At 42.0% G+C, this 22750-nt stretch overlaps 21 non-coding genes across 21 annotated transcripts; all 21 read right to left on the bottom strand.

Moving 5' to 3' along the window:
* Positions 1–3537: 3537 nt before the first annotated feature.
* Positions 3538–3631, bottom strand: trnai-uau (transfer RNA isoleucine (anticodon UAU)). Its single transcript has 2 exons — positions 3594–3631; positions 3538–3573 (listed from the first exon to the last, which is right to left on the bottom strand). It is a non-coding gene; the product is annotated as a tRNA-Ile (tRNA).
* Positions 3632–4005: 374 nt separating this feature from the next.
* On the bottom strand, positions 4006–4100 carry trnai-uau (transfer RNA isoleucine (anticodon UAU)). Its single transcript has 2 exons — positions 4062–4100; positions 4006–4041 (listed from the first exon to the last, which is right to left on the bottom strand). It is a non-coding gene; the product is annotated as a tRNA-Ile (tRNA).
* A 1246-nt stretch (positions 4101–5346) lies between these two features.
* On the bottom strand, positions 5347–5440 carry trnai-uau (transfer RNA isoleucine (anticodon UAU)). Its single transcript has 2 exons — positions 5403–5440; positions 5347–5382 (listed from the first exon to the last, which is right to left on the bottom strand). It is a non-coding gene; the product is annotated as a tRNA-Ile (tRNA).
* A 423-nt stretch (positions 5441–5863) lies between these two features.
* Positions 5864–5957, bottom strand: trnai-uau (transfer RNA isoleucine (anticodon UAU)). The gene is made up of 2 exons: positions 5920–5957; positions 5864–5899 (listed from the first exon to the last, which is right to left on the bottom strand). It is a non-coding gene; the product is annotated as a tRNA-Ile (tRNA).
* An 834-nt stretch (positions 5958–6791) lies between these two features.
* Positions 6792–6885, bottom strand: trnai-uau (transfer RNA isoleucine (anticodon UAU)). Its single transcript has 2 exons — positions 6848–6885; positions 6792–6827 (listed from the first exon to the last, which is right to left on the bottom strand). It is a non-coding gene; the product is annotated as a tRNA-Ile (tRNA).
* Positions 6886–7309: 424 nt separating this feature from the next.
* On the bottom strand, positions 7310–7403 carry trnai-uau (transfer RNA isoleucine (anticodon UAU)). Its single transcript has 2 exons — positions 7366–7403; positions 7310–7345 (listed from the first exon to the last, which is right to left on the bottom strand). It is a non-coding gene; the product is annotated as a tRNA-Ile (tRNA).
* Positions 7404–8649: 1246 nt separating this feature from the next.
* trnai-uau (transfer RNA isoleucine (anticodon UAU)) lies at positions 8650–8743 on the bottom strand. Its single transcript has 2 exons — positions 8706–8743; positions 8650–8685 (listed from the first exon to the last, which is right to left on the bottom strand). It is a non-coding gene; the product is annotated as a tRNA-Ile (tRNA).
* A 423-nt stretch (positions 8744–9166) lies between these two features.
* trnai-uau (transfer RNA isoleucine (anticodon UAU)) lies at positions 9167–9260 on the bottom strand. The gene is made up of 2 exons: positions 9223–9260; positions 9167–9202 (listed from the first exon to the last, which is right to left on the bottom strand). It is a non-coding gene; the product is annotated as a tRNA-Ile (tRNA).
* An 834-nt stretch (positions 9261–10094) lies between these two features.
* Positions 10095–10188, bottom strand: trnai-uau (transfer RNA isoleucine (anticodon UAU)). The gene is made up of 2 exons: positions 10151–10188; positions 10095–10130 (listed from the first exon to the last, which is right to left on the bottom strand). It is a non-coding gene; the product is annotated as a tRNA-Ile (tRNA).
* An 835-nt stretch (positions 10189–11023) lies between these two features.
* trnai-uau (transfer RNA isoleucine (anticodon UAU)) lies at positions 11024–11117 on the bottom strand. Its single transcript has 2 exons — positions 11080–11117; positions 11024–11059 (listed from the first exon to the last, which is right to left on the bottom strand). It is a non-coding gene; the product is annotated as a tRNA-Ile (tRNA).
* A 374-nt stretch (positions 11118–11491) lies between these two features.
* Positions 11492–11585, bottom strand: trnai-uau (transfer RNA isoleucine (anticodon UAU)). Its single transcript has 2 exons — positions 11548–11585; positions 11492–11527 (listed from the first exon to the last, which is right to left on the bottom strand). It is a non-coding gene; the product is annotated as a tRNA-Ile (tRNA).
* An 835-nt stretch (positions 11586–12420) lies between these two features.
* Positions 12421–12514, bottom strand: trnai-uau (transfer RNA isoleucine (anticodon UAU)). The gene is made up of 2 exons: positions 12477–12514; positions 12421–12456 (listed from the first exon to the last, which is right to left on the bottom strand). It is a non-coding gene; the product is annotated as a tRNA-Ile (tRNA).
* An 834-nt stretch (positions 12515–13348) lies between these two features.
* On the bottom strand, positions 13349–13442 carry trnai-uau (transfer RNA isoleucine (anticodon UAU)). Its single transcript has 2 exons — positions 13405–13442; positions 13349–13384 (listed from the first exon to the last, which is right to left on the bottom strand). It is a non-coding gene; the product is annotated as a tRNA-Ile (tRNA).
* An 835-nt stretch (positions 13443–14277) lies between these two features.
* trnai-uau (transfer RNA isoleucine (anticodon UAU)) lies at positions 14278–14371 on the bottom strand. The gene is made up of 2 exons: positions 14334–14371; positions 14278–14313 (listed from the first exon to the last, which is right to left on the bottom strand). It is a non-coding gene; the product is annotated as a tRNA-Ile (tRNA).
* A 374-nt stretch (positions 14372–14745) lies between these two features.
* trnai-uau (transfer RNA isoleucine (anticodon UAU)) lies at positions 14746–14839 on the bottom strand. The gene is made up of 2 exons: positions 14802–14839; positions 14746–14781 (listed from the first exon to the last, which is right to left on the bottom strand). It is a non-coding gene; the product is annotated as a tRNA-Ile (tRNA).
* Positions 14840–16603: 1764 nt separating this feature from the next.
* trnai-uau (transfer RNA isoleucine (anticodon UAU)) lies at positions 16604–16697 on the bottom strand. The gene is made up of 2 exons: positions 16660–16697; positions 16604–16639 (listed from the first exon to the last, which is right to left on the bottom strand). It is a non-coding gene; the product is annotated as a tRNA-Ile (tRNA).
* A 374-nt stretch (positions 16698–17071) lies between these two features.
* On the bottom strand, positions 17072–17165 carry trnai-uau (transfer RNA isoleucine (anticodon UAU)). The gene is made up of 2 exons: positions 17128–17165; positions 17072–17107 (listed from the first exon to the last, which is right to left on the bottom strand). It is a non-coding gene; the product is annotated as a tRNA-Ile (tRNA).
* Positions 17166–18929: 1764 nt separating this feature from the next.
* Positions 18930–19023, bottom strand: trnai-uau (transfer RNA isoleucine (anticodon UAU)). The gene is made up of 2 exons: positions 18986–19023; positions 18930–18965 (listed from the first exon to the last, which is right to left on the bottom strand). It is a non-coding gene; the product is annotated as a tRNA-Ile (tRNA).
* Positions 19024–19397: 374 nt separating this feature from the next.
* On the bottom strand, positions 19398–19491 carry trnai-uau (transfer RNA isoleucine (anticodon UAU)). The gene is made up of 2 exons: positions 19454–19491; positions 19398–19433 (listed from the first exon to the last, which is right to left on the bottom strand). It is a non-coding gene; the product is annotated as a tRNA-Ile (tRNA).
* A 1764-nt stretch (positions 19492–21255) lies between these two features.
* On the bottom strand, positions 21256–21349 carry trnai-uau (transfer RNA isoleucine (anticodon UAU)). Its single transcript has 2 exons — positions 21312–21349; positions 21256–21291 (listed from the first exon to the last, which is right to left on the bottom strand). It is a non-coding gene; the product is annotated as a tRNA-Ile (tRNA).
* A 374-nt stretch (positions 21350–21723) lies between these two features.
* Positions 21724–21817, bottom strand: trnai-uau (transfer RNA isoleucine (anticodon UAU)). The gene is made up of 2 exons: positions 21780–21817; positions 21724–21759 (listed from the first exon to the last, which is right to left on the bottom strand). It is a non-coding gene; the product is annotated as a tRNA-Ile (tRNA).
* Between the last annotated feature and the right edge of the window lie 933 nt (positions 21818–22750).

Genomic DNA, 22750 nt, shown 5'->3' with positions numbered 1-22750 from the left:
TGCAGACATCTGCTCTTCAAACAGTCTTTAATATAAGCTTGACTTTAAATGGTGATTGATTGTTTGATTGATTACTGTCTTATAAGCATCGCGCTCACCGCTTGCACCACTGGAGCTGATGACTAGTTGAGACATTGTACCTTTTGACCGAATGCACTACTGGAGCTGTTGACTCAACCGCATATTACTGAACAGTATGGTATTTAATCAAACTGATTTTCAAAACTACACCGTGATCTTTCTTCTAGGTAAGAAACACGAATCTGATTTCAACTGATTGTTATGTTGAGGCTGTGACTCCATTGCTACTGATGTTCGCTTTCTAAATCTTGCTCGAGGTGAGGCTCGAACTCACAACCTCGGCATTGCTCTGCTGAATACCTGTCTTATAAGTAGCCCGCGCGCTGACCGATTGCGCCACTGGAGCTGACATCTTAGTTCGCCATTGTAGTTTTTTACCGATTGCACCTACTTGAGCTGACCACATTGACCAGCTGTTTACTGTCTTATTAAGTAACGCACGCCTGATGCCACTGGAGCTGGTGACAGAACCTTGCTTGAAGATGGGCATTCTTTACTAAGCTGGTTTCAATAAGACTCATCTTTCAGAACACCCTGTGAACTTTCTTCTAACTGATTAAAGATATCTGATTTTCAACGTATATTTATTATCTTAATTTCAACTGATTGAATATGTTGAGGCTATTAACCTCATTACTACTGAAATATCTCTCGCTTTCCAAAACCTTGCTCCAGGTGAGGCTCAAACTCACAACCTCCGGCATTGCTCTGCTGAATACTGTCTTATAAGTACCGCGCGCCTGACCGATTGCGCCACTGGGGCTGACATCTTTTGCGCCATTGTAGTTTTTGACCGATTGCGCTACTGCAGCTGTTGACTCGAATACATATTACCAAAGACTAACTGATTACAGACATCTGCTCTTCAACCAGTCTTTAATATTAAGCCATGACCTTAGCTGGTGATTGATTGTTTGATTGATTACTGTCTTATAAGCATCACGCTCACCCGCTTGCACCACTGGAGCTGATGACTAGTTGAGACATTGTACCTTTTGACCAAATGCACTACTGGAGCTGTTGACTCAACCGCATATTACTGAACAGTATGGTCTTTAATCAGACTGATTTTCAAAACTACACCGTGATCTTTCTTCTAGGTAAAAACACGAATCTTGATTTCAACTGATTGTATATGTTAGGCTGTGACCTCCATTGCTACTGAAATGTCTCGCTTTCTAAAACCTTGTTCCAGGTGAGGCTCGGACTCACAACCTCGGCATTGCTCTGCTGAATACTGTCTTATAAGTACCGCGCGCTGACCGATTGCGCCACTGGAGCTGACTTCTTAGTTCGCCATTGTAGTTTTTTACCGATTGCACTACTTGAGCTGACCACATTGACCAGCTGTTTACTGTCTTATAAGTAACGCACGCTGATGCCACTGGAGCTGGTGACAGAACCTTGCTTGAAGATGGGCATTCTTTACTAAGCTGGTTTCAATAAGACTCATCTTTCAGAACACCCTGTGAACTTTCTTCTAACTGATTAAAGATATCTGATTTTCAACGTATATTTATTATCTTAATTTCAACTGATTGTATATGTGAGGCTATTAACTCAATTACTACTGAAATATCTCTCGCTTTCTAAAACCTTGCTCCAGGTGAGGCTCAAACTCACAACCTCGGCATTGCTCTGCTGAATACTGTCTTATAAGTACCGCGCGCTGACCGATTGCGCCACTGGGGCTGACATCTTTTTGCGCCATTGTAGTTTTTGACCGATTGCGCTACTGCAGCTGTTGACTCGAATACATATTACCAAAGACTAACTGATTACAGACATCTGCTCTTCAACCAGTCTTTAATATTAAGCCATGACCTTAGCTGGTGATTGATTGTTTGATTGATTACTGTCTTATAAGCATCACGCTCACCGCTTGCACCACTGCAGCTGATGACTAGTTGAGACATTGTACCTTTTGACCAAATGCACTACTGGAGCTGTTGACTCAACCGCATATTACTGAACAGTATGGTCTTTAATCAGACTGATTTTCAAAACTACACCGTGATCTTTCTTCTAGGTAAAAACACGAATCTTGATTTCAACTGATTGTATATGTTAGGCTGTGACCTCCATTGCTACTGAAATGTCTCGCTTTCTAAAACCTTGTTCCAGGTGAGGCTCGGACTCACAACCTCGGCATTGCTCTGCTGAATACTGTCTTATAAGTACCGCGCGCTGACCGATTGCGCCACTGGAGCTGACTTCTTAGTTCGCCATTGTAGTTTTTTACCGATTGCACTACTTGAGCTGACCACATTGACCAGCTGATTACTGTCTTATAAGTAACGCACGCTGATGCCACTGGAGCTGGTGACAGAACCTTGCTTGAAGATGGGCATTCTTTACTAAGCTGGTTTCAATGAGACTCATCTTTCAGAACACCCTGTGATCTTTCTTCTAACTGATTAAAGATATCTGATTTTCAACGTATATTTATTATCTTAATTTCAACTGATTGTATATGTTAGGCTATGAACTCAATTGCTACTGAAATAGCTCTCGCTTTCTAAAACCTTGCTCCAGGTGAGGCTCGAACTCACAACCTCGGCATTGCTCTGCTGAATACTGTCTTATAAGTACCCCTCGCTGACCGATTGCGCCACTGGGGCTGACATCTTTTGACGCCATTGTAGTTTTTGACCGATTGCGCTACTGGAGCTGTTGACTCGAATACATATTACCAAAGACTAACTGATTACAGACATCTGCTCTTCAACCAGTCTTTAATATTAAGCCATGACCTTAGCTGGTGATTGATTGTTTGATTGATTACTGTCTTATAAGCATCGCGCTCACCGCTTGTACCACTGGAGCTGATGACTAGTTGAGACATTGTACCTTTTGACCAAATGCACTACTGGAGCTGTTGACTCAACCGCATATTACTGAACAGTATGGTCTTTAATCAGACTGATTTTCAAAACTACACCGTGATCTTTCTTCTAGGTAAAAACACGAATCTTGATTTCAACTGATTGTATATGTTAGGCTGTGACCTCCATTGCTACTGAAATGTCTCGCTTTCTAAAATCTTGCTCCAGGTGAGGCTCAAATTCACAACCTCGGCATTGCTCTGCTGAATACTGTCTTATAAGTACCGCGCGCTGACCGATTGCGCCACTGGAGCTGACATCTTAGTTCGCCATTGTAGTTTTTTACCGATTGCACTACTTGAGCTGACTACATTGACCAGCTGATTACTGTCTTATAAGTAACGCACGCTGATGCCACTGGAGCTGGTGACAGAACCTTGCTTGAAGATGGGCATTCTTTACTAAGCTGGTTTCAATGAGACTCATCTTTCAGAACACCCTGTGATCTTTCTTCTAACTGATTAAAGATATCTGATTTTCAACGTATATTTATTATCTTAATTTCAACTGATTGTATATGTTAGGCTATGAACTCAATTGCTACTGAAATATCTCTCGCTTTCTAAAACCTTGCTCCAGGTGAGGCTCGAACTCACAACCTCGGCATCGCTCTGCTGAATACTGTCTTATAAGTACCGCGCGCTGACCGATTGCGCTACTGGAGCTGTTGACTCGAATACATATTACCAAAGACTAACTGATTGCAGACATCTGCTCTTCAAACAGTCTTTAATATTAAGCCTTGACTTTAAATGGTGATTGATTGTTTGATTGATTACTGTCTTATAAGCATCGCGCTCACCGCTTGCACCACTGGAGCTGATGACTAGTTGAGACATTGTACCTTTTGACCGAATGCACTACTGGAGCTGTTGACTCAACCTCATATTACTGAACAGTATGGTATTTAATCAAACTGATTTTCAAAACTACACCGTGATCTTTCTTCTAGGTAAAAACACGAATCTTGATTTCAACTGATTGTATATGTTAGGCTGTGACCTCCATTGCTACTGAAATGTCTCGCTTTCCAAAATCTTGCTCCAGGTGAGGCTCGAACTCACAACCTCGGCATTGCTCTGCTGAATACTGTCTTATAAGTACCCGCGCGCTGACCGATTGCGCCACTGGAGCTGACATCTTAGTTCGCCATTGTAGTTTTTTACCGATTGCACTACTTGAGCTGACCACATTGACCAGCTGTTTACTGTCTTATAAGTAACGCACGCTGATGCCACTGGAGCTGGTGACAGAACCTTGCTTGAAGATGGGCATTCTTTACTAAGCTGGTTTCAATAAGACTCATCTTTCAGAACACCCTGTGAACTTTCTTCTAACTGATTAAAGATATCTGATTTTCAACGTATATTTATTATCTTAATTTCAACTGATTGTATATGTGAGGCTATTAACTCAATTGCTACTGAAATATCTCTCGCTTTCTAAAACCTTGCTCCAGGTGAGGCTCAAACTCACAACCTCGGCATTGCTCTGCTGAATACTGTCTTATAAGTACCGCGCGCTGACCGATTGCGCCACTGGGGCTGACATCTTTTTGCGCCATTGTAGTTTTTGACCGATTGCGCTACTGCAGCTGTTGACTCGAATACATATTACCAAAGACTAACTGATTACAGACATCTGCTCTTCAACCAGTCTTTAATATTAAGCCATGACCTTAGCTGGTGATTGATTGTTTGATTGATTACTGTCTTATAAGCATCACGCTCACCGCTTGCACCACTGGAGCTGATGACTAGTTGAGACATTGTACCTTTTGACCAAATGCACTACTGGAGCTGTTGACTCAACCGCATATTACTGAACAGTATGGTCTTTAATCAGACTGATTTTCAAAACTACACCGTGATCTTTCTTCTAGGTAAAAACACGAATCTTGATTTCAACTGATTGTATATGTTAGGCTGTGACCTCCATTGCTACTGAAATGTCTCGCTTTCTAAAACCTTGTTCCAGGTGAGGCTCGGACTCACAACCTCGGCATTGCTCTGCTGAATACTGTCTTATAAGTACCGCGCGCTGACCGATTGCGCCACTGGAGCTGACTTCTTAGTTCGCCATTGTAGTTTTTTACCGATTGCACTACTTGAGCTGACCACATTGACCAGCTGATTACTGTCTTATAAGTAACGCACGCTGATGCCACTGGAGCTGGTGACAGAACCTTGCTTGAAGATGGGCATTCTTTACTAAGCTGGTTTCAATGAGACTCATCTTTCAGAACACCCTGTGATCTTTCTTCTAACTGATTAAAGATATCTGATTTTCAACGTATATTTATTATCTTAATTTCAACTGATTGTATATGTTAGGCTATGAACTCAATTGCTACTGAAATATCTCTCGCTTTCTAAAACCTTGCTCCAGGTGAGGCTCGAACTCACAACCTCGGCATCGCTCTGCTGAATACTGTCTTATAAGTACCGCGCGCTGACCGATTGCGCCACTGGGGCTGGCATCTTCGACGCCATTGTAGTTTTTGACCGATTGCGCTACTGGAGCTGTTGACTCAAATACATATTACCAAAGACTAACTGATTGCAGACATCTGCTCTTCAAACAGTCTTTAATATTAAGCCTTGACTTTAAATGGTGATTGATTGTTTGATTGATTACTGTCTTATAAGCATCGCGCTCACCGCTTGCACCACTGGAGCTGATGACTAGATGAGACATTGTACCTTTTGACCGAATGCACTACTGGAGCTGTTGACTCAACCGCATATTACTGAACAGTATGGTCTTTAATCAAACTGATTTTCAAAACTACACCGTGATCTTTCTTCTAGGTAAAAACACGAATCTTGATTTCAACTGATTGTATATGTTAGGCTGTGACCTCCATTGCTACTGAAATGTCTCGCTTTCTAAAATCTTGCTCCAGGTGAGGCTCGAACTCACAACCTCGGCATTGCTCTGCTGAATACTGTCTTATAAGTACCGCGCGCTGACCGATTGCGCCACTGGAGCTGACAACTTAGTTCGCCATTGTAGTTTTTTACCGATTGCACTACTTGAGCTGACTACATTGACCAGCTGATTACTGTCTTATAAGTAACGCACGCTGATGCCACTGGAGCTGGTGACAGAACCTTGCTTGAAGATGGGCATTCTTTACTAAGCTGGTTTCAATGAGACTCATCTTTCAGAACACCCTGTGAACTTTCTTCTAACTGATTAAAGATATCTGATTTTCAACGTATATTTATTATCTTAATTTCAACTGATTGTATATGTTAGGCTATGAACTCATTTGCTACTGAAATAGCTCTCGCTTTCTAAAACCTTGCTCCAGGTGAGGCTCGAACTCACAACCTCGGCATTGCTCTGCTGAATAATGTCTTATAAGTACCCCTCGCTGACCGATTGCGCCACTGGGGCTGACATCTTTGACGCCATTGTAGTTTTTGACCGATTGCGCTACTGGAGCTGTTGACTCGAATACATATTACCAAAGACTAACTGATTACAGACATCTGCTCTTCAACCAGTCTTTAATATTAAGCCATGACCTTAGCTGGTGATTGATTGTTTGATTGATTACTGTCTTATAAGCATCGCGCTCACCGCTTGCACCACTGGAGCTGATGACTAGTTGAGACATTGTACCTTTTGACCAAATGCACTACTGGAGCTGTTGACTCAACCGCATATTACTGAACAGTATGGTCTTTAATCAGACTGATTTTCAAAACTACACCGTGATCTTTCTTCTAGGTAAAAACACGAATCTTGATTTCAACTGATTGTATATGTTAGGCTGTGACCTCCATTGCTACTGAAATGTCTCGCTTTCTAAAACCTTGCTCCAGGTGAGGCTCGAACTCACAACCTCGGCATTGCTCTGCTGAATACTGTCTTATAAGTACCGCGCACTGACCGATTGCGCCACTGGGGCTGAAAACTTTGTGCGCCATTGTAGTTTTTGACCGATTGCGCTACCGGAGCTGTTGACTCGAATACATATTACCAAAGACTAACTGATTACAGACATCTGCTCTTCAACCAGTCTTTAATATTAAGCCATGACCTTAGCTGGTGATTGATTGTTTGATTGATTACTGTCTTATAAGCATCACGCTCACCGCTTGCACCACTGGAGCTGATGACTAGTTGAGACATTGTACCTTTTGACCGAATGCACTACTGGAGCTGTTGACTCAACCTCATATTACTGAACAGTATGGTATTTAATCAAACTGATTTTCAAAACTACACCGTGATCTTTCTTCTAGGTAAAAACACGAATCTTGATTTCAACAGATTGTATATGTTAGGCTGTGACCTCCATTGCTACTGAAATGTCTCGCTTTCCAAAATCTTGCTCCAGGTGAGGCTCGAACTCACAACCTCGGCATTGCTCTGCTGAATACTGTCTTATAAGTACCGCGCGCTGACCGATTGCGCCACTGGAGCTGACATCTTAGTTCGCCATTGTAGTTTTTTACCGATTGCACTACTTGAGCTGACCACATTGACCAGCTGTTTACTGTCTTATAAGTAACGCACGCTGATGCCACTGGAGCTGGTGACAGAACCTTGCTTGAAGATGGGCATTCTTTACTAAGCTGGTTTCAATAAGACTCATCTTTCAGAACACCCTGTGAACTTTCTTCTAACTGATTAAAGATATCTGATTTTCAACGTATATTTATTATCTTAATTTCAACTGATTGTATATGTGAGGCTATTAACTCAATTGCTACTGAAATATCTCTCGCTTTCTAAAACCTTGCTCCAGGTGAGGCTCAAACTCACAACCTCGGCATTGCTCTGCTGAATACTGTCTTATAAGTACCGCGCGCTGACCGATTGCGCCACTGGGGCTGACATCTTTTTGCGCCATTGTAGTTTTTGACCGATTGCGCTACTGCAGCTGTTGACTCGAATACATATTACCAAAGACTAACTGATTACAGACATCTGCTCTTCAACCAGTCTTTAATATTAAGCCATGACCTTAGCTGGTGATTGATTGTTTGATTGATTACTGTCTTATAAGCATCACGCTCACCGCTTGCACCACTGGAGCTGATGACTAGTTGAGACATTGTACCTTTTGACCAAATGCACTACTGGAGCTGTTGACTCAACCGCATATTACTGAACAGTATGGTCTTTAATCAGACTGATTTTCAAAACTACACCGTGATCTTTCTTCTAGGTAAAAACACGAATCTTGATTTCAACTGATTGTATATGTTAGGCTGTGACCTCCATTGCTACTGAAATGTCTCGCTTTCTAAAACCTTGTTCCAGGTGAGGCTCGGACTCACAACCTCGGCATTGCTCTGCTGAATACTGTCTTATAAGTACCGCGCGCTGACCGATTGCGCCACTGGAGCTGACTTCTTAGTTCGCCATTGTAGTTTTTTACCGATTGCACTACTTGAGCTGACCACATTGACCAGCTGATTACTGTCTTATAAGTAACGCACGCTGATGCCACTGGAGCTGGTGACAGAACCTTGCTTGAAGATGGGCATTCTTTACTAAGCTGGTTTCAATGAGACTCATCTTTCAGAACACCCTGTGATCTTTCTTCTAACTGATTAAAGATATCTGATTTTCAACGTATATTTATTATCTTAATTTCAACTGATTGTATATGTTAGGCTATGAACTCAATTGCTACTGAAATATCTCTCGCTTTCTAAAACCTTGCTCCAGGTGAGGCTCGAACTCACAACCTCGGCATCGCTCTGCTGAATACTGTCTTATAAGTACCGCGCGCTGACCGATTGCGCCACTGGGGCTGGCATCTTCGACGCCATTGTAGTTTTTGACCGATTGCGCTACTGGAGCTGTTGACTCAAATACATATTACCAAAGACTAACTGATTGCAGACATCTGCTCTTCAAACAGTCTTTAATATTAAGCCTTGACTTTAAATGGTGATTGATTGTTTGATTGATTACTGTCTTATAAGCATCGCGCTCACCGCTTGCACCACTGGAGCTGATGACTAGATGAGACATTGTACCTTTTGACCGAATGCACTACTGGAGCTGTTGACTCAACCGCATATTACTGAACAGTATGGTCTTTAATCAAACTGATTTTCAAAACTACACCGTGATCTTTCTTCTAGGTAAAAACACGAATCTTGATTTCAACTGATTGTATATGTTAGGCTGTGACCTCCATTGCTACTGAAATGTCTCGCTTTCTAAAATCTTGCTCCAGGTGAGGCTCGAACTCACAACCTCGGCATTGCTCTGCTGAATACTGTCTTATAAGTACCGCGCGCTGACCGATTGCGCCACTGGAGCTGACAACTTAGTTCGCCATTGTAGTTTTTTACCGATTGCACTACTTGAGCTGACTACATTGACCAGCTGATTACTGTCTTATAAGTAACGCACGCTGATGCCACTGGAGCTGGTGACAGAACCTTGCTTGAAGATGGGCATTCTTTACTAAGCTGGTTTCAATGAGACTCATCTTTCAGAACACCCTGTGAACTTTCTTCTAACTGATTAAAGATATCTGATTTTCAACGTATATTTATTATCTTAATTTCAACTGATTGTATATGTTAGGCTATGAACTCAATTGCTACTGAAATAGCTCTCGCTTTCTAAAACCTTGCTCCAGGTGAGGCTCGAACTCACAACCTCGGCATTGCTCTGCTGAATAATGTCTTATAAGTACCCCTCGCTGACCGATTGCGCCACTGGGGCTGACATCTTTGACGCCATTGTAGTTTTTGACCGATTGCGCTACTGGAGCTGTTGACTCGAATACATATTACCAAAGACTAACTGATTACAGACATCTGCTCTTCAACCAGTCTTTAATATTAAGCCATGACCTTAGCTGGTGATTGATTGTTTGATTGATTACTGTCTTATAAGCATCGCGCTCACCGCTTGCACCACTGGAGCTGATGACTAGTTGAGACATTGTACCTTTTGACCAAATGCACTACTGGAGCTGTTGACTCAACCGCATATTACTGAACAGTATGGTCTTTAATCAGACTGATTTTCAAAACTACACCGTGATCTTTCTTCTAGGTAAAAACACGAATCTTGATTTCAACTGATTGTATATGTTAGGCTGTGACCTCCATTGCTACTGAAATGTCTCGCTTTCTAAAACCTTGCTCCAGGTGAGGCTCGAACTCACAACCTCGGCATTGCTCTGCTGAATACTGTCTTATAAGTACCGCGCACTGACCGATTGCGCCACTGGGGCTGAAAACTTTGTGCGCCATTGTAGTTTTTGACCGATTGCGCTACCGGAGCTGTTGACTCGAATACATATTACCAAAGACTAACTGATTACAGACATCTGCTCTTCAACCAGTCTTTAATATTAAGCCATGACCTTAGCTGGTGATTGATTGTTTGATTGATTACTGTCTTATAAGCATCACGCTCACCGCTTGCACCACTGGAGCTGATGACTAGTTGAGACATTGTACCTTTTGACCAAATGCACTACTGGAGCTGTTGACTCAACCGCATATTACTGAACAGTATGGTCTTTAATCAGACTGATTTTCAAAACTACACCGTGATCTTTCTTCTAGGTAAAAACACGAATCTTGATTTCAACTGATTGTATATGTTAGGCTGTGACCTCCATTGCTACTGAAATGTCTCGCTTTCTAAAACCTTGTTCCAGGTGAGGCTCGGACTCACAACCTCGGCATTGCTCTGCTGAATACTGTCTTATAAGTACCGCGCGCTGACCGATTGCGCCACTGGAGCTGACTTCTTAGTTCGCCATTGTAGTTGTTTACCGATTGCACTACTTGAGCTGACTACATTGACCAGCTGAATACTGTCTTATAAGTAACGCACGCTGATGCCACTGGAGCTGGTGACAGAACCTTGCTTGAAGATGGGCATTCTTTACTAAGCTGGTTTCAATGAGACTCATCTTTCAGAACACCCTGTGATCTTTCTTCTAACTGATTAAAGATATCTGATTTTCAACGTATATTTATTATCTTAATTTCAACTGATTGTATATGTTAGGCTATGAACTCAATTGCTACTGAAATATCTCTCGCTTTCTAAAACCTTGCTCCAGGTGAGGCTCGAACTCACAACCTCGGCATCGCTCTGCTGAATACTGTCTTATAAGTACCGCGCGCTGACCGATTGCGCTACTGGAGCTGTTGACTCGAATACATATTACCAAAGACTAACTGATTGCAGACATCTGCTCTTCAAACAGTCTTTAATATTAAGCCTTGACTTTAAATGGTGATTGATTGTTTGATTGATTACTGTCTTATAAGCATCGCGCTCACCGCTTGCACCACTGGAGCTGATGACTAGTTGAGACATTGTACCTTTTGACCGAATGCACTACTGGAGCTGTTGACTCAACCGCATATTACTGAACAGTATGGTATTTAATCAAACTGATTTTCAAAACTACACCGTGATCTTTCTTCTAGATAAAAACACGAATCTTGATTTCAACTGATTGTATATGTTAGGCTGTGACCTCCATTGCTACTGAAATGTCTCGCTTTCTAAAATCTTGCTCCAGGTGAGGCTCGAACTCACAACCTCGGCATTGCTCTGCTGAATACTGTCTTATAAGTACCGTGCGCTGACCGATTGCGCCACTGGAGCTGACATCTTAGTTCGCCATTGTAGTTTTTTACCGATTGCACTACTTGAGCTGACCACATTGACCAGCTGTTTACTGTCTTATAAGTAACGCACGCTGATGCCACTGGAGCTGGTGACAGAACCTTGCTTGAAGATGGGCATTCTTTACTAAGCTGGTTTCAATGAGACTCATCTTTCAGAACACCCTGTGAACTTTCTTCTAACTGATTAAAGATATCTGATTTTCAACGTATATTTATTATCTTAATTTCAACTGATTGTATATGTTAGGCTATTAACTCAATTACTACTGAAATATCTCTCGCTTTCTAAAACCTTGCTCCAGGTGAGGCTCAAACTCACAACCTCGGCATTGCTCTGCTGAATACTGTCTTATAAGTACCGCACGCTGACTGATTGCGCCACTGGGGCTGACATCTTTGTGCGCCATTGTAGTTTTTGACCGATTGCGCTACTGCAGCTGTTGACTCGAATACATATTACCAAAGACTAACTGATTACAGACATCTGCTCTTCAACCAGTCTTTAATATTAAGCCATGACCTTAGCTGGTGATTGATTGTTTGATTGATTACTGTCTTATAAGCATCGCGCTCACCGCTTGCACCACTGGAGCTGATGACTAGATGAGACATTGTACCTTTTGACCGAATGCACTACTGGAGCTGTTGACTCAACCGCATATTACTGAACAGTATGGTATTTAATCAAACTGATTTTCAAAACTACACCGTGATCTTTCTTCTAGGTAAAAACACGAATCTTGATTTCAACTGAGTGTATATGTTAGGCTGTGACCTCCATTGCTACTGAAATGTCTCGCTTTCTAAAATCTTGCTCCAGGTGAGGCTCGAACTCACAACCTCGGCATTGCTCTGCTGAATACTGTCTTATAAGTACCGCGCGCTGACCGATTGCGCCACTGGAGCTGACAACTTAGTTCGCCATTGTAGTTTTTTACCGATTGCACTACTTGAGCTGACTACATTGACCAGCTGATTACTGTCTTATAAGTAACGCACGCTGATGCCACTGGAGCTGGTGACAGAACCTTGCTTGAAGATGGGCATTCTTTACTAAGCTGGTTTCAATGAGACTCATCTTTCAGAACACCCTGTGAACTTTCTTCTAACTGATTAAAGATATCTGATTTTCAACGTATATTTATTATCTTAATTTCAACTGATTGTATATGTTAGGCTATGAACTCAATTGCTACTGAAATAGCTCTCGCTTTCTAAAACCTTGCTCCAGGTGAGGCTCGAACTCACAACCTCGGCATTGCTCTGCTGAATACTGTCTTATAAGTACCCCTCGCTGACCGATTGCGCCACTGGGGCTGACATCTTTGACGCCATTGTAGTTTTTGACCGATTGCGCTACTGGAGCTGTTGACTCGAATACATATTACCAAAGACTAACTGATTACAGACATCTGCTCTTCAACCAGTCTTTAATATTAAGCCATGACCTTAGCTGGTGATTGATTGTTTGATTGATTACTGTCTTATAAGCATCGCGCTCACCGCTTGCACCACTGGAGCTGATGACTAGTTGAGACATTGTACCTTTTGACCAAATGCACTACTGGAGCTGTTGACTCAACCGCATATTACTGAACAGTATGGTCTTTAATCAGACTGATTTTCAAAACTACACCGTGATCTTTCTTCTAGGTAAAAACACGAATCTTGATTTCAACTGATTGTATATGTTAGGCTGTGACCTCCATTGCTACTGAAATGTCTCGCTTTCTAAAACCTTGCTCCAGGTGAGGCTCGAACTCACAACCTCGGCATTGCTCTGCTGAATACTGTCTTATAAGTACCGCGCACTGACCGATTGCGCCACTGGGGCTGAAAACTTTGTGCGCCATTGTAGTTTTTGTCCGATTGCGCTACTGGAGCTGTTGACTCGAATACATATTACCAAAGACTAACTGATTACAGACATCTGCTCTTCAACCAGTCTTTAATATTAAGCCATGACCTTAGCTGGTGATTGATTGTTTGATTGATTACTGTCTTATAAGCATCACGCTCACCGCTTGCACCACTGGAGCTGATGACTAGTTGAGACATTGTACCTTTTGACCAAATGCACTACTGGAGCTGTTGACTCAACCGCATATTACTGAACAGTATGGTCTTTAATCAGACTGATTTTCAAAACTACACCGTGATCTTTCTTCTAGGTAAAAACACGAATCTTGATTTCAACTGATTGTATATGTTAGGCTGTGACCTCCATTGCTACTGAAATGTCTCGCTTTCTAAAACCTTGTTGCAGGTGAGGCTCGGACTCACAACCTCGGCATTGCTCTGCTGAATACTGTCTTATAAGTACCGCGCGCTGACCGATTGCGCCACTGGAGCTGACTTCTTAGTTCGCCATTGTAGTTGTTTACCGATTGCACTACTTGAGCTGACTACATTGACCAGCTGATTACTGTCTTATAAGTAACGCACGCTGATGCCACTGGAGCTGGTGACAGAACCTTGCTTGAAGATGGGCATTCTTTACTAAGCTGGTTTCAATGAGACTCATCTTTCAGAACACCCTGTGATCTTTCTTCTAACTGATTAAAGATATCTGATTTTCAACGTATATTTATTATCTTAATTTCAACTGATTGTATATGTTAGGCTATGAATTCAATTGCTACTGAAATATCTCTCGCTTTCTAAAACCTTGCTCCAGGTGAGGCTCGAACTCACAACCTCGGCATCACTCTGCTGAATACTGTCTTATAAGTACCGCGCGCTGACCGATTGCGCTACTGGAGCTGTTGACTCGAATACATATTACCAAAGACTAACTGATTGCAGACATCTGCTCTTCAAACAGTCTTTAATATTAAGCCTTGACTTTAAATGGTGATTGATTGTTTGATTGATTACTGTCTTATAAGCATCGCGCTCACCGCTTGCACCACTGGAGCTGATGACTAGTTGAGACATTGTACCTTTTGACCGAATGCACTACTGGAGCTGTTGACTCAACCGCATATTACTGAACAGTATGGTATTTAATCAAACTGATTTTCAAAACTACACCGTGATCTTTCTTCTAGGTAAAAACACGAATCTTGATTTCAACTGATTGTATATGTTAGGCTGTGACCTCCATTGCTACTGAAATGTCTCGCTTTCTAAAATCTTGCTCCAGGTGAGGCTCGAACTCACAACCTCGGCATTGCTCTGCTGAATACTGTCTTATAAGTACCGCGCGCTGACCAATTGCGCCACTGGAGCTGACATCTTAGTTCGCCATTGTAGTTTTTTACCGATTGCACTACTTGAGCTGACCACATTGACCAGCTGTTTACTGTCTTATAAGTAACGCACGCTGATGCCACTGGAGCTGGTGACAGAACCTTGCTTGAAGATGGGCATTCTTTACTAAGCTGGTTTCAATGAGACTCATCTTTCAGAACACCCTGTGAACTTTCTTCTAACTGATTAAAGATATCTGATTTTCAACGTATATTTATTATCTTAATTTCAACTGATTGTATATGTTAGGCTATTAACTCAATTACTACTGAAATATCTCTCGCTTTCTAAAACCTTGCTCCAGGTGAGGCTCAAACTCACAACCTCGGCATTGCTCTGCTGAATACTGTCTTATAAGTACCGCGCGCTGACTGATTGCGCCACTGGGGCTGACATCTTTGTGCGCCATTGTAGTTTTTGACCGATTGCGCTACTGCAGCTGTTGACTCGAATACATATTACCAAAGACTAACTGATTACAGACATCTGCTCTTCAACCAGTCTTTAATATTAAGCCATGACCTTAGCTGGTGATTGATTGTTTGATTGATTACTGTCTTATAAGCATCACGCTCACCGCTTGCACCACTGGAGCTGATGACTAGTTGAGACATTGTACCTTTTGACCAAATGCACTACTGGAGCTGTTGACTCAACCGCATATTACTGAACAGTATGGTCTTTAATCAGACTGATTTTCAAAACTACACCGTGATCTTTCTTCTAGGTAAAAACATGAATCTTGATTTCAACTGATTGTATATGTTAGGCTGTGACCTCCATTGCTACTGAAATGTCTCGCTTTCTAAAATCTTGCTCCAGGTGAGGCTCAAATTCACAACCTCGGCATTGCTCTGCTGAATACTGTCTTATAAGTACCGCGCACTGACCGATTGCGCCACTGGGGCTGAAAACTTTGTGCGCCATTGTAGCTTTTGTCCGATTGCGCTACTGGAGCTGTTGACTCGAATACATATTACCAAAGACTAACTGATTACAGACATCTGCTCTTCAACCAGTCTTTAATATTAAGCCATGACCTTAGCTGGTGATTGATTGTTTGATTGATTACTGTCTTATAAGCATCACGCTCACCGCTTGCACCACTGGAGCTGATGACTAGTTGAGACATTGTACCTTTTGACCAAATGCACTACTGGAGCTGTTGACTCAACCGCATATTACTGAACAGTATGGTCTTTAATCAGACTGATTTTCAAAACTACACCGTGATCTTTCTTCTAGGTAAAAACACGAATCTTGATTTCAACTGATTGTATATGTTAGGCTGTGACCTCCATTGCTACTGAAATGTCTCGCTTTCTAAAACCTTGTTGCAGGTGAGGCTCGGACTCACAACCTCGGCATTGCTCTGCTGAATACTGTCTTATAAGTACCGCGCGCTGACCGATTGCGCCACTGGAGCTGACTTCTTAGTTCGCCATTGTAGTTGTTTACCGATTGCACTACTTGAGCTGACTACATTGACCAGCTGATTACTGTCTTATAAGTAACGCACGCTGATGCCACTGGAGCTGGTGACAGAACCTTGCTTGAAGATGGGCATTCTTTACTAAGCTGGTTTCAATGAGACTCATCTTTCAGAACACCCTGTGATCTTTCTTCTAACTGATTAAAGATATCTGATTTTCAACGTATATTTATTATCTTAATTTCAACTGATTGTATATGTTAGGCTATGAATTCAATTGCTACTGAAATATCTCTCGCTTTCTAAAACCTTGCTCCAGGTGAGGCTCGAACTCACAACCTCGGCATCACTCTGCTGAATACTGTCTTATAAGTACCGCGCGCTGACCGATTGCGCTACTGGAGCTGTTGACTCGAATACATATTACCAAAGACTAACTGATTGCAGACATCTGCTCTTCAAACAGTCTTTAATATTAAGCCTTGACTTTAAATGGTGATTGATTGTTTGATTGATTACTGTCTTATAAGCATCGCGCTCACCGCTTGCACCACTGGAGCTGATGACTAGTTGAGACATTGTACCTTTTGACCGAATGCACTACTGGAGCTGTTGACTCAACCGCATATTACTGAACAGTATGGTATTTAATCAAACTGATTTTCAAAACTACACCGTGATCTTTCTTCTAGGTAAAAACACGAATCTTGATTTCAACTGATTGTATATGTTAGGCTGTGACCTCCATTGCTACTGAAATGTCTCGCTTTCTAAAATCTTGCTCCAGGTGAGGCTCGAACTCACAACCTCGGCATTGCTCTGCTGAATACTGTCTTATAAGTACCGCGCGCTGACCAATTGCGCCACTGGAGCTGACATCTTAGTTCGCCATTGTAGTTTTTTACCGATTGCACTACTTGAGCTGACCACATTGACCAGCTGTTTACTGTCTTATAAGTAACGCACGCTGATGCCACTGGAGCTGGTGACAGAACCTTGCTTGAAGATGGGCATTCTTTACTAAGCTGGTTTCAATGAGACTCATCTTTCAGAACACCCTGTGAACTTTCTTCTAACTGATTAAAGATATCTGATTTTCAACGTATATTTATTATCTTAATTTCAACTGATTGTATATGTTAGGCTATTAACTCAATTACTACTGAAATATCTCTCGCTTTCTAAAACCTTGCTCCAGGTGAGGCTCAAACTCACAACCTCGGCATTGCTCTGCTGAATACTGTCTTATAAGTACCGCGCGCTGACTGATTGCGCCACTGGGGCTGACATCTTTGTGCGCCATTGTAGTTTTTGACCGATTGCGCTACTGCAGCTGTTGACTCGAATACATATTACCAAAGACTAACTGATTACAGACATCTGCTCTTCAACCAGTCTTTAATATTAAGCCATGACCTTAGCTGGTGATTGATTGTTTGATTGATTACTGTCTTATAAGCATCACGCTCACCGCTTGCACCACTGGAGCTGATGACTAGTTGAGACATTGTACCTTTTGACCAAATGCACTACTGGAGCTGTTGACTCAACCGCATATTACTGAACAGTATGGTCTTTAATCAGACTGATTTTCAAAACTACACCGTGATCTTTCTTCTAGGTAAAAACACGAATCTTGATTTCAACTGATTGTATATGTTAGGCTGTGACCTCCATTGCTACTGAAATGTCTCGCTTTCTAAAATCTTGCTCCAGGTGAGGCTCAAATTCACAACCTCGGCATTGCTCTGCTGAATACTGTCTTATAAGTACCGCGCACTGACCGATTGCGCCACTGGGGCTGAAAACTTTGTGCGCCATTGTAGTTTTTGTCCGATTGCGCTACTGGAGCTGTTGACTCGAATACATATTACCAAAGACTAACTGATTACAGACATCTGCTCTTCAACCAGTCTTTAATATTAAGCCATGAACTTAGCTGGTGATTGATTGTTTGATTGATTACTGTCTTATAAGCATCACGCTCACCGCTTGCACCACTGGAGCTGATGACTAGTTGAGACATTGTACCTTTTGACCAAATGCACTACTGGAGCTGTTGACTCAACCGCATATTACTGAACAGTATGGTCTTTAATCAGACTGATTTTCAAAACTACACCGTGATCTTTCTTCTAGGTAAAAACACGAATCTTGATTTCAACTGATTGTATATGTTAGGCTGTGACCTCCATTGCTACTGAAATGTCTCGCTTTCTAAAACCTTGTTGCAGGTGAGGCTCGGACTCACAACCTCGGCATTGCTCTGCTGAATACTGTCTTATAAGTACCGCGCGCTGACCGATTGCGCCACTGGAGCTGACTTCTTAGTTCGCCATTGTAGTTGTTTACCGATTGCACTACTTGAGCTGACTACATTGACCAGCTGATTACTGTCTTATAAGTAACGCACGCTGATGCCACTGGAGCTGGTGACAGAACCTTGCTTGAAGATGGGCATTCTTTACTAAGCTGGTTTCAATGAGACTCATCTTTCAGAACACCCTGTGATCTTTCTTCTAACTGATTAAAGATATCTGATTTTCAACGTATATTTATTATCTTAATTTCAACTGATTGTATATGTTAGGCTATGAATTCAATTGCTACTGAAATATCTCTCGCTTTCTAAAACCTTGCTCCAGGTGAGGCTCGAACTCACAACCTCGGCATCACTCTGCTGAATACTGTCTTATAAGTACCGCGCGCTGACCGATTGCGCTACTGGAGCTGTTGACTCGAATACATATTACCAAAGACTAACTGATTGCAGACATCTGCTCTTCAAACAGTCTTTAATATTAAGCCTTGACTTTAAATGGTGATTGATTGTTTGATTGATTACTGTCTTATAAGCATCGCGCTCACCGCTTGCACCACTGGAGCTGATGACTAGTTGAGACATTGTACCTTTTGACCGAATGCACTACTGGAGCTGTTGACTCAACCGCATATTACTGAACAGTATGGTATTTAATCAAACTGATTTTCAAAACTACACCGTGATCTTTCTTCTAGGTAAAAACACGAATCTTGATTTCAACTGATTGTATATGTTAGGCTGTGACCTCCATTGCTACTGAAATGTCTCGCTTTCTAAAATCTTGCTCCAGGTGAGGCTCGAACTCACAACCTCGGCATTGCTCTGCTGAATACTGTCTTATAAGTACCGCGCGCTGACCAATTGCGCCACTGGAGCTGACATCTTAGTTCGCCATTGTAGTTTTTTACCGATTGCACTACTTGAGCTGACCACATTGACCAGCTGTTTACTGTCTTATAAGTAACGCACGCTGATGCCACTGGAGCTGGTGACAGAACCTTGCTTGAAGATGGGCATTCTTTACTAAGCTGGTTTCAATGAGACTCATCTTTCAGAACACCCTGTGAACTTTCTTCTAACTGATTAAAGATATCTGATTTTCAACGTATATTTATTATCTTAATTTCAACTGATTGTATATGTTAGGCTATTAACTCAATTACTACTGAAATATCTCTCGCTTTCTAAAACCTTGCTCCAGGTGAGGCTCAAACTCACAACCTCGGCATTGCTCTGCTGAATACTGTCTTATAAGTACCGCGCGCTGACTGATTGCGCCACTGGGGCTGACATCTTTGTGCGCCATTGTAGTTTTTGACCGATTGCGCTACTGCAGCTGTTGACTCGAATACATATTACCAAAGACTAACTGATTACAGACATCTGCTCTTCAACCAGTCTTTAATATTAAGCCATGACCTTAGCTGGTGATTGATTGTTTGATTGATTACTGTCTTATAAGCATCACGCTCACCGCTTGCACCACTGGAGCTGATGACTAGTTGAGACATTGTACCTTTTGACCAAATGCACTACTGGAGCTGTTGACTCAACCGCATATTACTGAACAGTATGGTCTTTAATCAGACTGATTTTCAAAACTACACCGTGATCTTTCTTCTAGGTAAAAACACGAATCTTGATTTCAACTGATTGTATATGTTAGGCTGTGACCTCCATTGCTACTGAAATGTCTCGCTTTCTAAAATCTTGCTCCAGGTGAGGCTCAAATTCACAACCTCGGCATTGCTCTGCTGAATACTGTCTTATAAGTACCGCGCACTGACCGATTGCGCCACTGGGGCTGAAAACTTTGTGCGCCATTGTAGTTTTTGTCCGATTGCGCTACTGGAGCTGTTGACTCGAATACATATTACCAAAGACTAACTGATTACAGACATCTGCTCTTCAACCAGTCTTTAATATTAAGCCATGACCTTAGCTGGTGATTGATTGTTTGATTGATTACTGTCTTATAAGCATCACGCTCACCGCTTGCACCACTGGAGCTGATGACTAGTTGAGACATTGTACCTTTTGACCAAATGCACTACTGGAGCTGTTGACTCAACCGCATATTACTGAACAGTATGGTCTTTAATCAGACTGATTTTCAAAACTACACCGTGATCTTTCTTCTAGGTAAAAACACGAATCTTGATTTCAACTGATTGTATATGTTAGGCTGTGACCTCCATTGCTACTGAAATGTCTCGCTTTCTAAAACCTTGTTGCAGGTGAGGCTCGGACTCACAACCTCGGCATTGCTCTGCTGAATACTGTCTTATAAGTACCGCGCGCTGACCGATTGCGCCACTGGAGCTGACTTCTTAGTTCGCCATTGTAGTTGTTTACCGATTGCACTACTTGAGCTGACTACATTGACCAGCTGATTACTGTCTTATAAGTAACGCACGCTGATGCCACTGGAGCTGGTGACAGAACCTTGCTTGAAGATGGGCATTCTTTACTAAGCTGGTTTCAATGAGACTCATCTTTCAGAACACCCTGTGATCTTTCTTCTAACTGATTAAAGATATCTGATTTTCAACGTATATTTATTATCTTAATTTCAACTGATTGTATATGTTAGGCTATGAATTCAATTGCTACTGAAATATCTCTCGCTTTCTAAAACCTTGCTCCAGGTGAGGCTCGAACTCACAACCTCGGCATCACTCTGCTGAATACTGTCTTATAAGTACCGCGCGCTGACCGATTGCGCTACTGGAGCTGTTGACTCGAATACATATTACCAAAGACTAACTGATTGCAGACATCTGCTCTTCAAACAGTCTTTAATATTAAGCCTTGACTTTAAATGGTGATTGATTGTTTGATTGATTACTGTCTTATAAGCATCGCGCTCACCGCTTGCACCACTGGAGCTGATGACTAGTTGAGACATTGTACCTTTTGACCGAATGCACTACTGGAGCTGTTGACTCAACCGCATATTACTGAACAGTATGGTATTTAATCAAACTGATTTTCAAAACTACACCGTGATCTTTCTTCTAGGTAAAAACACGAATCTTGATTTCAACTGATTGTATATGTTAGGCTGTGACCTCCATTGCTACTGAAATGTCTCGCTTTCTAAAATCTTGCTCCAGGTGAGGCTCGAACTCACAACCTCGGCATTGCTCTGCTGAATACTGTCTTATAAGTACCGCGCGCTGACCAATTGCGCCACTGGAGCTGACATCTTAGTTCGCCATTGTAGTTTTTTACCGATTGCACTACTTGAGCTGACCACATTGACCAGCTGTTTACTGTCTTATAAGTAACGCACGCTGATGCCACTGGAGCTGGTGACAGAACCTTGCTTGAAGATGGGCATTCTTTACTAAGCTGGTTTCAATGAGACTCATCTTTCAGAACACCCTGTGAACTTTCTTCTAACTGATTAAAGATATCTGATTTTCAACGTATATTTATTATCTTAATTTCAACTGATTGTATATGTTAGGCTATTAACTCAATTACTACTGAAATATCTCTCGCTTTCTAAAACCTTGCTCCAGGTGAGGCTCAAACTCACAACCTCGGCATTGCTCTGCTGAATACTGTCTTATAAGTACCCGCGCGCTGACTGATTGCGCCACTGGGGCTGACATCTTTGTGCGCCATTGTAGTTTTTGACCGATTGCGCTACTGCAGCTGTTGACTCGAATACATATTACCAAAGACTAACTGATTACAGACATCTGCTCTTCAACCAGTCTTTAATATTAAGCCATGACCTTAGCTGGTGATTGATTGTTTGATTGATTACTGTCTTATAAGCATCACGCTCACCGCTTGCACCACTGGAGCTGATGACTAGTTGAGACATTGTACCTTTGACCAAATGCACTACTGGAGCTGTTGACTCAACCGCATATTACTGAACAGTATGGTCTTTAATCAGACTGATTTTCAAAACTACACCGTGATCTTTCTTCTAGGTAAAAACACGAATCTTGATTTCAACTGATTGTATATGTTTAGGCTGTGACCTCCATTGCTACTGAAATGTCTCGCTTTCTAAAATCTTGCTCCAGTGAGGCTCAAATTCACAACCTCGGCATTGCTCTGCTGAATACTGTCTTATAAGTACCGCGCGACTGACCGATTGCGCCACTGGGGCTGA

The sequence above is a fragment of the Carassius auratus genome, unplaced genomic scaffold (genome assembly GCF_003368295.1).
Source record: "Carassius auratus strain Wakin unplaced genomic scaffold, ASM336829v1 scaf_tig00215911, whole genome shotgun sequence".
Classification (NCBI taxonomy): Eukaryota; Metazoa; Chordata; class Actinopteri; order Cypriniformes; family Cyprinidae; genus Carassius; species Carassius auratus.
This window is presented reverse-complemented; position numbering and strand designations above follow the sequence as displayed.